Below are 16,296 nucleotides of genomic sequence, written 5' to 3'. Positions count from 1 at the left end.
CATGTTTAAACTATAACGTTTTTAATGAAATCATGTTTCTCTCGAGGAGAAAACGCGTTTAAAGCCATAAAAAGATTTCACTGTGTTTTGGCATTGGACCAAGCTACCAACAAGCTAAACAATGATCAGAACTGGAGAAATTACACATTGACATTGGGTGAAATCATGTAACTCTTAAGGATGTGTTGCAGACTTGTTGAATAGATTCATTTTTCTTGTTTTGTTTGTTTTTGATGAAATTGTGCATTTTTTGTTGAGAAAAGGCGTTTAACGCGATAAAACGGTGTAGTGCGTTATGAATACGGGCTAGGTTACCAAAAGTAAAAATGTGAACTAAATATGGCCGGGAGTCGTGTTTATTGTTTAAAACACGATTTCTCGACCAGAATATGCTTTTTCAAAAAAGCCGTTTTCCCATGGCGAGAGACTCATTTTCTGTGAGAAAATACATTAACAGGAGGGATTTCATCAGAAACACTAAAAATACATATTGTACTTGTCTGAAAACGCACAGAACCTTGAAATAGAAGGTTTCTCACCAAAAAACACATTGGTGAAAACCCTATTTTAAGGCTCTGAGTGTTTGCACACATGTACAACAGGCATGTTTAAACTATAACGTTTTTAATGAAATCATGTTTCTCTCGAGGAGAAAACGCGTTTAAAGCCATAAAAAGATTTCACTGTGTTTTGGCATTGGACCAAGCTACCAAAAAGCTAATCAAGCCATTTTCCTATGTCCAGAGACTCATTTTCTGTGAGAAAATACATTTGAAAGGAGAGATTTCATCAGAAATGCTAAAAATACATATTGTACTTGTCTGAAAACGCACAGAACCTTGAAATAGAAGGTTTCTCACCAAAAAACACATTGGTGAAAACCCTATTTTAAGGCTCTGAGTGTTTGCAGACATGTACAACAGGCATGTTTAAACTATAACGTTTTTAGCTCTCGAGGAGAAAACGCGTTTAAAGCCATAAAAATATTTCACTGTGTTTTGGCATTGGACCAAGCTACCAAAAAGCTAATCAAGCCATTTTCCTATGTCCAGAGACTCGTTTTCTGTGAGAAAATACATTTGAAAGGAGAGATTTCATCAGAAATGCTAAAAATACATATTGTACTTGTCTGAAAACGCACAGGACCTTGAAATAGAAGGTTTCTCACCAAAAAACACATGGGTGAAAACCCTATTTTAAGGCTCTGAGTGTTTGCACACATGTACAACAGATATGTTTAAACTCTAACATCTTTGATGAAATCATGTTTCTCTCGAGGAGAAAACGCGTTTAAAGCCATAAAAAGATTTCACTGTGTTTTGGCATTGGACCAAGCTACCAACAAGCTAAACAATGATCAGAACTGGAGAAATTACACATTGACATTGGGTGAAATCATGTAACTCTTAAGGATGTGTTGCAGACTTGTTGAATAGATTCATTTTTCTTGTTTTGTTTGTTTTTGATGAAATTGTGCATTTCTTGTTGAGAAAAGGCGTTTAACGCAATAAAACGGTGTAGTGCGTTATGAATACGGGCTAGGTTACCAAAAGTAAAAATGTGAACTAAATATGGCCGGGAGTCGTGTTTATTGTTTAAAACACGATTTCTCGACCAGAATATGCTTTTTCAAAAAAGCCGTTTTCCCATGGCGAGAGACTCATTTTCTGTGAGAAAATACATTAACAGGAGGGATTTCATCAGAAACACTAAAAATACATATTGTACTTGTCTGAAAACGCACAGAACCTTGAAATAGAAGGTTTCTCACCAAAAAACACATTGGTGAAAACCCTATTTTAAGGCTCTGAGTGTTTGCACACATGTACAACAGGCATGTTTAAACTATAACGTTTTTAATGAAATCATGTTTCTCTCGAGGAGAAAACGCGTTTAAAGCCATAAAAAGATTTCACTGTGTTTTGGCATTGGACCAAGCTACCAAAAAGCTAATCAAGCCATTTTCCTATGTCCAGAGACTCATTTTCTGTGAGAAAATACATTTGAAAGGAGAGATTTCATCAGAAATGCTAAAAATACATATTGTACTTGTCTGAAAACGCACAGAACCTTGAAATAGAAGGTTTCTCACCAAAAAACACATTGGTGAAAACCCTATTTTAAGGCTCTGAGTGTTTGCAGACATGTACAACAGGCATGTTTAAACTATAACGTTTTTAGCTCTCGAGGAGAAAACGCGTTTAAAGCCATAAAAAGATTTCACTGTGTTTTGGCATTGGACCAAGCTACCAAAAAGCTAATCAAGCCATTTTCCTATGTCCAGAGACTCGTTTTCTGTGAGAAAATACATTTGAAAGGAGAGATTTCATCAGAAATGCTAAAAATACATATTGTACTTGTCTGAAAACGCACAGGACCTTGAAATAGAAGGTTTCTCACCAAAAAACACATGGGTGAAAACCCTATTTTAAGGCTCTGAGTGTTTGCACACATGTACAACAGATATGTTTAAACTCTAACATCTTTGATGAAATCATGTTTCTCTCGAGGAGAAAACGCGTTTAAAGCCATAAAAAGATTTCACTGTGTTTTGGCATTGGACCAAGCTACCAACAAGCTAAACAATGATCAGAACTGGAGAAATTACACATTGACATTGGGTGAAATCATGTAACTCTTAAGGATGTGTTGCAGACTTGTTGAATAGATTCATTTTTCTTGTTTTGTTTGTTTTTGATGAAATTGTGCATTTCTTGTTGAGAAAAGGCGTTTAACGCAATAAAACGGTGTAGTGCGTTATGAATACGGGCTAGGTTACCAAAAGTAAAAATGTGAACTAAATATGGCCGGGAGTCGTGTTTATTGTTTAAAACACGATTTCTCGACCAGAATATGCTTTTTCAAAAAAGCCGTTTTCCCATGGCGAGAGACTCATTTTCTGTGAGAAAATACATTAACAGGAGGGATTTCATCAGAAACACTAAAAATACATATTGTACTTGTCTGAAAACGCACAGAACCTTGAAATAGAAGGTTTCTCACCAAAAAACACATTGGTGAAAACCCTATTTTAAGGCTCTGAGTGTTTGCACACATGTACAACAGGCATGTTTAAACTATAACGTTTTTAATGAAATCATGTTTCTCTCGAGGAGAAAACGCGTTTAAAGCCATAAAAAGATTTCACTGTGTTTTGGCATTGGACCAAGCTACCAAAAAGCTAATCAAGCCATTTTCCTATGTCCAGAGACTCATTTTCTGTGAGAAAATACATTTGAAAGGAGAGATTTCATCAGAAATGCTAAAAATACATATTGTACTTGTCTGAAAACGCACAGAACCTTGAAATAGAAGGTTTCTCACCAAAAAACACATTGGTGAAAACCCTATTTTAAGGCTCTGAGTGTTTGCAGACATGTACAACAGGCATGTTTAAACTATAACGTTTTTAGCTCTCGAGGAGAAAACGCGTTTAAAGCCATAAAAAGATTTCACTGTGTTTTGGCATTGGACCAAGCTACCAACAAGCTAATCAAGCCATTTTTCTATGTCCAGAGACTCGTTTTCTGTGAGAAAATACATTTGAAAGGAGAGATTTCATCAGAAATGCTAAAAATACATATTGTACTTGTCTGAAAACGCACAGAACCTTGAAATAGAAGTTTTCTCACCAAAAAACACATGGGTGAAAACCCTATTTTAAGGCTCTGAGTGTTTGCAGACATGTACAACAGATATGTTTAAACTCTAACATCTTTGATGAAATCATGTTTCTCTCGAGGAGAAAACGCGTTTAAAGCCATAAAAAGATTTCACTGTGTTTTGGCATTGGACCAAGCTACCAACAAGCTAAACAATGATCAGAACTGGAGAAATTACACATTGACATTGGGTGAAATCATGTAACTCTTAAGGATGTGTTGCAGACTTGTTGAATAGATTCATTTTTCTTGTTTTGTTTGTTTTTGATGAACTTGTGCTTTTCTTGTCGAGAAAAGGCGTTTAACGCGATAAAAAGGTTTAGTGCGTTATGAATACGGGCTAGGTTACCAAAAGTAAAAATGTGAACTAAATATGGCCGGGAGTCGTTTTTATTGTTTAAAACACGATTTCTCGACCAGAATATGCTTTTTCAAAAAAGCCGTTTTCCCATGGCGAGAGACTCATTTTCTGTGAGAAAATACATTAACAGGAGGGATTTCATCAGAAACACTAAAAATACATATTGTACTTGTCTGAAAACGCACAGAACCTTGAAATAGAAGTTTTCTCACCAAAAAACACATGGGTGAAAACCCTATTTTAAGGCTCTGAGTGTTTGCAGACATGTACAACAGATATGTTTAAACTCTAACATCTTTGATGAAATCATGTTTCTCTCGAGGAGAAAACGCGTTTAAAGCCATAAAAAGATTTCACTGTGTTTTGGCATTGGACCAAGCTACCAACAAGCTAAACAATGATCAGAACTGGAGAAATTACACATTGACATTGGGTGAAATCATGTAACTCTTAAGGATGTGTTGCAGACTTGTTGAATAGATTCATTTTTCTTGTTTTGTTTGTTTTTGATGAAATTGTGCATTTCTTGTCGAGAAAAGGCGTTTAACGCGATAAAACGGTGTAGTGCGTTATGAATACGGGCTACGTTACCAAAAGTAAAAATGTGAACTAAATAAGGCCGGGAGTCGTTTTTATTGATTAAAACACGATTTCTCGACCAGAATATGCTTTTTCAAAAAGCCATTTTCCCATGGCGAGAGACTCATTTTCTGTGAGAAAATGCATTAAAAGGAGGGATTTCATCAGAAATGCTAAAAATACATATTGTACTTGTCTGAAAACGCACAGAACCTTGAAATAGAAGGTTTCTCACCAAAAAACACATTGGTGAAAACCCTATTTTAAGGCTCTGAGTGTTTGCACACATGTACAACAGGCATGTTTAAACTATAACGTTTTTAGTGAAATCATGTTTCTCTCGAGGAGAAAACGCGTTTAAAGCCATAAAAAGATTTCACTGTGTTTTGGCATTGGACCAAGCTACCAACAAGCTAAACAATGATCAGAACTGGAGAAATTACACATTGACATTGGGTGAAATCATGTAACTGTTAAGGATGTGTTGCAGACTTGTTGAATAGATTCATTTTTCTTGTTTTGTTTGTTTTTGATGAAATTGTGCTTTTCTTGTCGAGAAAAGGCGTTTAACGCGATAAAAAGGTTTAGTGCGTTATGAATACGGGCTAGGTTACCAAAAGTAAAAATGTGAACTAAATAAGGCCGGGAGTCGTTTTTATTGTTTAAAACACGATTTCTCGACCAGAATATGCTTTTTCAAAAAAGCCATGTTCCCATGGCGAGAGACTCATTTTCTGTGAGAAAATGCATTAAAAGGAGGGATTTCATCAGAAACACTAAAAATACATATTGTACTTGTCTGAAAACGCACAGGACCTTGAAATAGAAGGTTTCTCACCAAAAAACACATTGGTGAAAACCCTATTTTAAGGCTCTGAGTGTTTGCACACATGTACAACAGGCATGTTTAAACTATAACGTTTTTAATGAAATCATGTTTCTCTCGAGGAGAAAACGCGTTTAAAGCCATAAAAAGATTTCACTGTGTTTTGGCATTGGACCAAGCTACCAACAAGCTAAACAATGATCAGAACTGGAGAAATTACACATTGACATTGGGTGAAATCATGTAACTCTTAAGGATGTGTTGCAGACTTGTTGAATAGATTCATTTTTCTTGTTTTGTTTGTTTTTGATGAAATTGTGCATTTCTTGTTGAGAAAAGGCGTTTAACGCGATAAAACGGTGTAGTGCGTTATGAATACGGGCTAGGTTACCAAAAGTAAAAATGTGAACTAAATATGGCCGGGAGTCGTGTTTATTGTTTAAAACACGATTTCTCGACCAGAATATGCTTTTTCAAAAAAGCCGTTTTCCCATGGCGAGAGACTCATTTTCTGTGAGAAAATACATTAACAGGAGGGATTTCATCAGAATCACTAAAAATACATATTGTACTTGTCTGAAAACGCACAGAACCTTGAAATAGCTTTCTCACCAAAAAACACATTGGTGAAAACCCTATTTTAAGGCTCTGACTGTTTGCAGACATGTACAACAGATATGTTTAAACTCTAACATCTTTGATGAAATCATGTTTCTCTCGAGGAGAAAACGCGTTTAAAGCCATAAAAAGATTTCACTGTGTTTTGGCATTGGACCAAGCTACCAACAAGCTAATCAAGCCATTTTTCTATGTCCAGAGACTCGTTTTCTGTGAGAAAATACATTTGAAAGGAGAGATTTCATCAGAAATGCTAAAAATACATATTGTACTTGTCTGAAAACGCACAGAACCTTGAAATAGAAGTTTTCTCACCAAAAAACACATGGGTGAAAACCCTATTTTAAGGCTCTGAGTGTTTGCAGACATGTACAACAGATATGTTTAAACTCTAACATCTTTGATGAAATCATGTTTCTCTCGAGGAGAAAACGCGTTTAAAGCCATAAAAAGATTTCACTGTGTTTTGGCATTGGACCAAGCTACCAACAAGCTAAACAATGATCAGAACTGGAGAAATTACACATTGACATTGGGTGAAATCATGTAACTCTTAAGGATGTGTTGCAGACTTGTTGAATAGATTCATTTTTCTTGTTTTGTTTGTTTTTGATGAACTTGTGCTTTTCTTGTCGAGAAAAGGCGTTTAACGCGATAAAAAGGTTTAGTGCGTTATGAATACGGGCTAGGTTACCAAAAGTAAAAATGTGAACTAAATATGGCCGGGAGTCGTTTTTATTGTTTAAAACACGATTTCTCGACCAGAATATGCTTTTTCAAAAAAGCCGTTTTCCCATGGCGAGAGACTCATTTTCTGTGAGAAAATACATTAACAGGAGGGATTTCATCAGAAACACTAAAAATACATATTGTACTTGTCTGAAAACGCACAGAACCTTGAAATAGAAGGTTTCTCACCAAAAAACACATTGGTGAAAACCCTATTTTAAGGCTCTGAGTGTTTGCACACATGTACAACAGGCATGTTTAAACTATAACGTTTTTAATGAAATCATGTTTCTCTCGAGGAGAAAACGCGTTTAAAGCCATAAAAAGATTTCACTGTGTTTTGGCATTGGACCAAGCTACCAAAAAGCTAATCAAGCCATTTTCCTATGTCCAGAGACTCATTTTCTGTGAGAAAATACATTTGAAAGGAGAGATTTCATCAGAAATGCTAAAAATACATATTGTACTTGTCTGAAAACGCACAGAACCTTGAAATAGAAGGTTTCTCACCAAAAAACACATTGGTGAAAACCCTATTTTAAGGCTCTGAGTGTTTGCAGACATGTACAACAGGCATGTTTAAACTATAACGTTTTTAGCTCTCGAGGAGAAAACGCGTTTAAAGCCATAAAAAGATTTCACTGTGTTTTGGCATTGGACCAAGCTACCAACAAGCTAATCAAGCCATTTTTCTATGTCCAGAGACTCGTTTTCTGTGAGAAAATACATTTGAAAGGAGAGATTTCATCAGAAATGCTAAAAATACATATTGTACTTGTCTGAAAACGCACAGAACCTTGAAATAGAAGTTTTCTCACCAAAAAACACATGGGTGAAAACCCTATTTTAAGGCTCTGAGTGTTTGCAGACATGTACAACAGATATGTTTAAACTCTAACATCTTTGATGAAATCATGTTTCTCTCGAGGAGAAAACGCGTTTAAAGCCATAAAAAGATTTCACTGTGTTTTGGCATTGGACCAAGCTACCAACAAGCTAAACAATGATCAGAACTGGAGAAATTACACATTGACATTGGGTGAAATCATGTAACTCTTAAGGATGTGTTGCAGACTTGTTGAATAGATTCATTTTTCTTGTTTTGTTTGTTTTTGATGAACTTGTGCTTTTCTTGTCGAGAAAAGGCGTTTAACGCGATAAAAAGGTTTAGTGCGTTATGAATACGGGCTAGGTTACCAAAAGTAAAAATGTGAACTAAATATGGCCGGGAGTCGTTTTTATTGTTTAAAACACGATTTCTCGACCAGAATATGCTTTTTCAAAAAAGCCATGTTCCCATGGCGAGAGACTCATTTTCTGTGAGAAAATACATTAACAGGAGGGATTTCATCAGAAACACTAAAAATACATATTGTACTTGTCTGAAAACGCACAGAACCTTGAAATAGAAGGTTTCTCACCAAAAAACACATTGGTGAAAACCCTATTTTAAGGCTCTGAGTGTTTGCACACATGTACAACAGGCATGTTTAAACTATAACGTTTTTAATGAAATCATGTTTCTCTCGAGGAGAAAACGCGTTTAAAGCCATAAAAAGATTTCACTGTGTTTTGGCATTGGACCAAGCTACCAAAAAGCTAATCAAGCCATTTTCCTATGTCCAGAGACTCATTTTCTGTGAGAAAATACATTTGAAAGGAGAGATTTCATCAGAAATGCTAAAAATACATATTGTACTTGTCTGAAAACGCACAGAACCTTGAAATAGAAGGTTTCTCACCAAAAAACACATTGGTGAAAACCCTATTTTAAGGCTCTGAGTGTTTGCAGACATGTACAACAGGCATGTTTAAACTATAACGTTTTTAGCTCTCGAGGAGAAAACGCGTTTAAAGCCATAAAAAGATTTCACTGTGTTTTGGCATTGGACCAAGCTACCAACAAGCTAATCAAGCCATTTTTCTATGTCCAGAGACTCATTTTCTGTGAGAAAATACATTTGAAAGGAGAGATTTCATCAGAAATGCTAAAAATACATATTGTACTTGTCTGAAAACGCACAGAACCTTGAAATAGAAGTTTTCTCACCAAAAAACACATGGGTGAAAACCCTATTTTAAGGCTCTGAGTGTTTGCAGACATGTACAACAGATATGTTTAAACTCTAACATCTTTGATGAAATCATGTTTCTCTCGAGGAGAAAACGCGTTTAAAGCCATAAAAAGATTTCACTGTGTTTTGGCATTGGACCAAGCTACCAACAAGCTAAACAATGATCAGAACTGGAGAAATTACACATTGACATTGGGTGAAATCATGTAACTCTTAAGGATGTGTTGCAGACTTGTTGAATAGATTCATTTTTCTTGTTTTGTTTGTTTTTGATGAAATTGTGCATTTCTTGTCGAGAAAAGGCGTTTAACGCGATAAAACGGTGTAGTGCGTTATGAATACGGGCTACGTTACCAAAAGTAAAAATGTGAACTAAATAAGGCCGGGAGTCGTTTTTATTGATTAAAACACGATTTCTCGACCAGAATATGCTTTTTCAAAAAGCCATTTTCCCATGGCGAGAGACTCATTTTCTGTGAGAAAATGCATTAAAAGGAGGGATTTCATCAGAAATGCTAAAAATACATATTGTACTTGTCTGAAAACGCACAGAACCTTGAAATAGAAGGTTTCTCACCAAAAAACACATTGGTGAAAACCCTATTTTAAGGCTCTGAGTGTTTGCACACATGTACAACAGGCATGTTTAAACTATAACGTTTTTAGTGAAATCATGTTTCTCTCGAGGAGAAAACGCGTTTAAAGCCATAAAAAGATTTCACTGTGTTTTGGCATTGGACCAAGCTACCAACAAGCTAAACAATGATCAGAACTGGAGAAATTACACATTGACATTGGGTGAAATCATGTAACTGTTAAGGATGTGTTGCAGACTTGTTGAATAGATTCATTTTTCTTGTTTTGTTTGTTTTTGATGAAATTGTGCTTTTCTTGTCGAGAAAAGGCGTTTAACGCGATAAAAAGGTTTAGTGCGTTATGAATACGGGCTAGGTTACCAAAAGTAAAAAGGTGAACTAAATAAGGCCGGGAGTCGTTTTTATTGTTTAAAACACGATTTCTCGACCAGAATATGCTTTTTCAAAAAAGCCATGTTCCCATGGCGAGAGACTCATTTTCTGTGAGAAAATGCATTAAAAGGAGGGATTTCATCAGAAACACTAAAAATACATATTGTACTTGTCTGAAAACGCACAGGACCTTGAAATAGAAGGTTTCTCACCAAAAAACACATTGGTGAAAACCCTATTTTAAGGCTCTGAGTGTTTGCACACATGTACAACAGGCATGTTTAAACTATAACGTTTTTAATGAAATCATGTTTCTCTCGAGGAGAAAACGCGTTTAAAGCCATAAAAAGATTTCACTGTGTTTTGGCATTGGACCAAGCTACCAACAAGCTAAACAATGATCAGAACTGGAGAAATTACACATTGACATTGGGTGAAATCATGTAACTCTTAAGGATGTGTTGCAGACTTGTTGAATAGATTCATTTTTCTTGTTTTGTTTGTTTTTGATGAAATTGTGCATTTTTTGTTGAGAAAAGGCGTTTAACGCGATAAAACGGTGTAGTGCGTTATGAATACGGGCTAGGTTACCAAAAGTAAAAATGTGAACTAAATATGGCCGGGAGTCGTGTTTATTGTTTAAAACACGATTTCTCGACCAGAATATGCTTTTTCAAAAAAGCCGTTTTCCCATGGCGAGAGACTCATTTTCTGTGAGAAAATACATTAACAGGAGGGATTTCATCAGAAACACTAAAAATACATATTGTACTTGTCTGAAAACGCACAGAACCTTGAAATAGAAGGTTTCTCACCAAAAAACACATTGGTGAAAACCCTATTTTAAGGCTCTGAGTGTTTGCACACATGTACAACAGGCATGTTTAAACTATAACGTTTTTAATGAAATCATGTTTCTCTCGAGGAGAAAACGCGTTTAAAGCCATAAAAAGATTTCACTGTGTTTTGGCATTGGACCAAGCTACCAAAAAGCTAATCAAGCCATTTTCCTATGTCCAGAGACTCATTTTCTGTGAGAAAATACATTTGAAAGGAGAGATTTCATCAGAAATGCTAAAAATACATATTGTACTTGTCTGAAAACGCACAGAACCTTGAAATAGAAGGTTTCTCACCAAAAAACACATTGGTGAAAACCCTATTTTAAGGCTCTGAGTGTTTGCAGACATGTACAACAGGCATGTTTAAACTATAACGTTTTTAGCTCTCGAGGAGAAAACGCGTTTAAAGCCATAAAAAGATTTCACTGTGTTTTGGCATTGGACCAAGCTACCAAAAAGCTAATCAAGCCATTTTCCTATGTCCAGAGACTCGTTTTCTGTGAGAAAATACATTTGAAAGGAGAGATTTCATCAGAAATGCTAAAAATACATATTGTACTTGTCTGAAAACGCACAGGACCTTGAAATAGAAGGTTTCTCACCAAAAAACACATGGGTGAAAACCCTATTTTAAGGCTCTGAGTGTTTGCACACATGTACAACAGATATGTTTAAACTCTAACATCTTTGATGAAATCATGTTTCTCTCGAGGAGAAAACGCGTTTAAAGCCATAAAAAGATTTCACTGTGTTTTGGCATTGGACCAAGCTACCAACAAGCTAAACAATGATCAGAACTGGAGAAATTACACATTGACATTGGGTGAAATCATGTAACTCTTAAGGATGTGTTGCAGACTTGTTGAATAGATTCATTTTTCTTGTTTTGTTTGTTTTTGATGAAATTGTGCATTTCTTGTTGAGAAAAGGCGTTTAACGCAATAAAACGGTGTAGTGCGTTATGAATACGGGCTAGGTTACCAAAAGTAAAAATGTGAACTAAATATGGCCGGGAGTCGTGTTTATTGTTTAAAACACGATTTCTCGACCAGAATATGCTTTTTCAAAAAAGCCGTTTTCCCATGGCGAGAGACTCATTTTCTGTGAGAAAATACATTAACAGGAGGGATTTCATCAGAAACACTAAAAATACATATTGTACTTGTCTGAAAACGCACAGAACCTTGAAATAGAAGGTTTCTCACCAAAAAACACATTGGTGAAAACCCTATTTTAAGGCTCTGAGTGTTTGCACACATGTACAACAGGCATGTTTAAACTATAACGTTTTTAATGAAATCATGTTTCTCTCGAGGAGAAAACGCGTTTAAAGCCATAAAAAGATTTCACTGTGTTTTGGCATTGGACCAAGCTACCAAAAAGCTAATCAAGCCATTTTCCTATGTCCAGAGACTCATTTTCTGTGAGAAAATACATTTGAAAGGAGAGATTTCATCAGAAATGCTAAAAATACATATTGTACTTGTCTGAAAACGCACAGAACCTTGAAATAGAAGGTTTCTCACCAAAAAACACATTGGTGAAAACCCTATTTTAAGGCTCTGAGTGTTTGCAGACATGTACAACAGGCATGTTTAAACTATAACGTTTTTAGCTCTCGAGGAGAAAACGCGTTTAAAGCCATAAAAAGATTTCACTGTGTTTTGGCATTGGACCAAGCTACCAAAAAGCTAATCAAGCCATTTTCCTATGTCCAGAGACTCGTTTTCTGTGAGAAAATACATTTGAAAGGAGAGATTTCATCAGAAATGCTAAAAATACATATTGTACTTGTCTGAAAACGCACAGGACCTTGAAATAGAAGGTTTCTCACCAAAAAACACATGGGTGAAAACCCTATTTTAAGGCTCTGAGTGTTTGCACACATGTACAACAGATATGTTTAAACTCTAACATCTTTGATGAAATCATGTTTCTCTCGAGGAGAAAACGCGTTTAAAGCCATAAAAAGATTTCACTGTGTTTTGGCATTGGACCAAGCTACCAACAAGCTAAACAATGATCAGAACTGGAGAAATTACACATTGACATTGGGTGAAATCATGTAACTCTTAAGGATGTGTTGCAGACTTGTTGAATAGATTCATTTTTCTTGTTTTGTTTGTTTTTGATGAAATTGTGCATTTCTTGTTGAGAAAAGGCGTTTAACGCAATAAAACGGTGTAGTGCGTTATGAATACGGGCTAGGTTACCAAAAGTAAAAATGTGAACTAAATATGGCCGGGAGTCGTGTTTATTGTTTAAAACACGATTTCTCGACCAGAATATGCTTTTTCAAAAAAGCCGTTTTCCCATGGCGAGAGACTCATTTTCTGTGAGAAAATACATTAACAGGAGGGATTTCATCAGAAACACTAAAAATACATATTGTACTTGTCTGAAAACGCACAGAACCTTGAAATAGAAGGTTTCTCACCAAAAAACACATTGGTGAAAACCCTATTTTAAGGCTCTGAGTGTTTGCACACATGTACAACAGGCATGTTTAAACTATAACGTTTTTAATGAAATCATGTTTCTCTCGAGGAGAAAACGCGTTTAAAGCCATAAAAAGATTTCACTGTGTTTTGGCATTGGACCAAGCTACCAAAAAGCTAATCAAGCCATTTTCCTATGTCCAGAGACTCATTTTCTGTGAGAAAATACATTTGAAAGGAGAGATTTCATCAGAAATGCTAAAAATACATATTGTACTTGTCTGAAAACGCACAGAACCTTGAAATAGAAGGTTTCTCACCAAAAAACACATTGGTGAAAACCCTATTTTAAGGCTCTGAGTGTTTGCAGACATGTACAACAGGCATGTTTAAACTATAACGTTTTTAGCTCTCGAGGAGAAAACGCGTTTAAAGCCATAAAAAGATTTCACTGTGTTTTGGCATTGGACCAAGCTACCAACAAGCTAATCAAGCCATTTTTCTATGTCCAGAGACTCGTTTTCTGTGAGAAAATACATTTGAAAGGAGAGATTTCATCAGAAATGCTAAAAATACATATTGTACTTGTCTGAAAACGCACAGAACCTTGAAATAGAAGTTTTCTCACCAAAAAACACATGGGTGAAAACCCTATTTTAAGGCTCTGAGTGTTTGCAGACATGTACAACAGATATGTTTAAACTCTAACATCTTTGATGAAATCATGTTTCTCTCGAGGAGAAAACGCGTTTAAAGCCATAAAAAGATTTCACTGTGTTTTGGCATTGGACCAAGCTACCAACAAGCTAAACAATGATCAGAACTGGAGAAATTACACATTGACATTGGGTGAAATCATGTAACTCTTAAGGATGTGTTGCAGACTTGTTGAATAGATTCATTTTTCTTGTTTTGTTTGTTTTTGATGAACTTGTGCTTTTCTTGTCGAGAAAAGGCGTTTAACGCGATAAAAAGGTTTAGTGCGTTATGAATACGGGCTAGGTTACCAAAAGTAAAAATGTGAACTAAATATGGCCGGGAGTCGTTTTTATTGTTTAAAACACGATTTCTCGACCAGAATATGCTTTTTCAAAAAAGCCGTTTTCCCATGGCGAGAGACTCATTTTCTGTGAGAAAATACATTAACAGGAGGGATTTCATCAGAAACACTAAAAATACATATTGTACTTGTCTGAAAACGCACAGAACCTTGAAATAGAAGTTTTCTCACCAAAAAACACATGGGTGAAAACCCTATTTTAAGGCTCTGAGTGTTTGCAGACATGTACAACAGATATGTTTAAACTCTAACATCTTTGATGAAATCATGTTTCTCTCGAGGAGAAAACGCGTTTAAAGCCATAAAAAGATTTCACTGTGTTTTGGCATTGGACCAAGCTACCAACAAGCTAAACAATGATCAGAACTGGAGAAATTACACATTGACATTGGGTGAAATCATGTAACTCTTAAGGATGTGTTGCAGACTTGTTGAATAGATTCATTTTTCTTGTTTTGTTTGTTTTTGATGAAATTGTGCATTTCTTGTCGAGAAAAGGCGTTTAACGCGATAAAACGGTGTAGTGCGTTATGAATACGGGCTACGTTACCAAAAGTAAAAATGTGAACTAAATAAGGCCGGGAGTCGTTTTTATTGATTAAAACACGATTTCTCGACCAGAATATGCTTTTTCAAAAAGCCATTTTCCCATGGCGAGAGACTCATTTTCTGTGAGAAAATGCATTAAAAGGAGGGATTTCATCAGAAATGCTAAAAATACATATTGTACTTGTCTGAAAACGCACAGAACCTTGAAATAGAAGGTTTCTCACCAAAAAACACATTGGTGAAAACCCTATTTTAAGGCTCTGAGTGTTTGCACACATGTACAACAGGCATGTTTAAACTATAACGTTTTTAGTGAAATCATGTTTCTCTCGAGGAGAAAACGCGTTTAAAGCCATAAAAAGATTTCACTGTGTTTTGGCATTGGACCAAGCTACCAACAAGCTAAACAATGATCAGAACTGGAGAAATTACACATTGACATTGGGTGAAATCATGTAACTGTTAAGGATGTGTTGCAGACTTGTTGAATAGATTCATTTTTCTTGTTTTGTTTGTTTTTGATGAAATTGTGCTTTTCTTGTCGAGAAAAGGCGTTTAACGCGATAAAAAGGTTTAGTGCGTTATGAATACGGGCTAGGTTACCAAAAGTAAAAATGTGAACTAAATAAGGCCGGGAGTCGTTTTTATTGTTTAAAACACGATTTCTCGACCAGAATATGCTTTTTCAAAAAAGCCATGTTCCCATGGCGAGAGACTCATTTTCTGTGAGAAAATGCATTAAAAGGAGGGATTTCATCAGAAACACTAAAAATACATATTGTACTTGTCTGAAAACGCACAGGACCTTGAAATAGAAGGTTTCTCACCAAAAAACACATTGGTGAAAACCCTATTTTAAGGCTCTGAGTGTTTGCACACATGTACAACAGGCATGTTTAAACTATAACGTTTTTAATGAAATCATGTTTCTCTCGAGGAGAAAACGCGTTTAAAGCCATAAAAAGATTTCACTGTGTTTTGGCATTGGACCAAGCTACCAACAAGCTAAACAATGATCAGAACTGGAGAAATTACACATTGACATTGGGTGAAATCATGTAACTCTTAAGGATGTGTTGCAGACTTGTTGAATAGATTCATTTTTCTTGTTTTGTTTGTTTTTGATGAAATTGTGCATTTCTTGTTGAGAAAAGGCGTTTAACGCGATAAAACGGTGTAGTGCGTTATGAATACGGGCTAGGTTACCAAAAGTAAAAATGTGAACTAAATATGGCCGGGAGTCGTGTTTATTGTTTAAAACACGATTTCTCGACCAGAATATGCTTTTTCAAAAAAGCCGTTTTCCCATGGCGAGAGACTCATTTTCTGTGAGAAAATACATTAACAGGAGGGATTTCATCAGAAACACTAAAAATACATATTGTACTTGTCTGAAAACGCACAGAACCTTGAAATAGAAGGTTTCTCACCAAAAAACACATTGGTGAAAACCCTATTTTAAGGCTCTGAGTGTTTGCACACATGTACAACAGGCATGTTTAAACTATAACGTTTTTAATGAAATCATGTTTCTCTCGAGGAGAAAACGCGTTTAAAGCCATAAAAAGATTTCACTGTGTTTTGGCATT

The sequence above is a fragment of the Lampris incognitus genome, chromosome 8 (assembly GCF_029633865.1).
Source record: "Lampris incognitus isolate fLamInc1 chromosome 8, fLamInc1.hap2, whole genome shotgun sequence".
NCBI lineage: Eukaryota > Metazoa > Chordata > Actinopteri > Lampriformes > Lampridae > Lampris > Lampris incognitus.
This window is presented reverse-complemented; position numbering follows the sequence as displayed.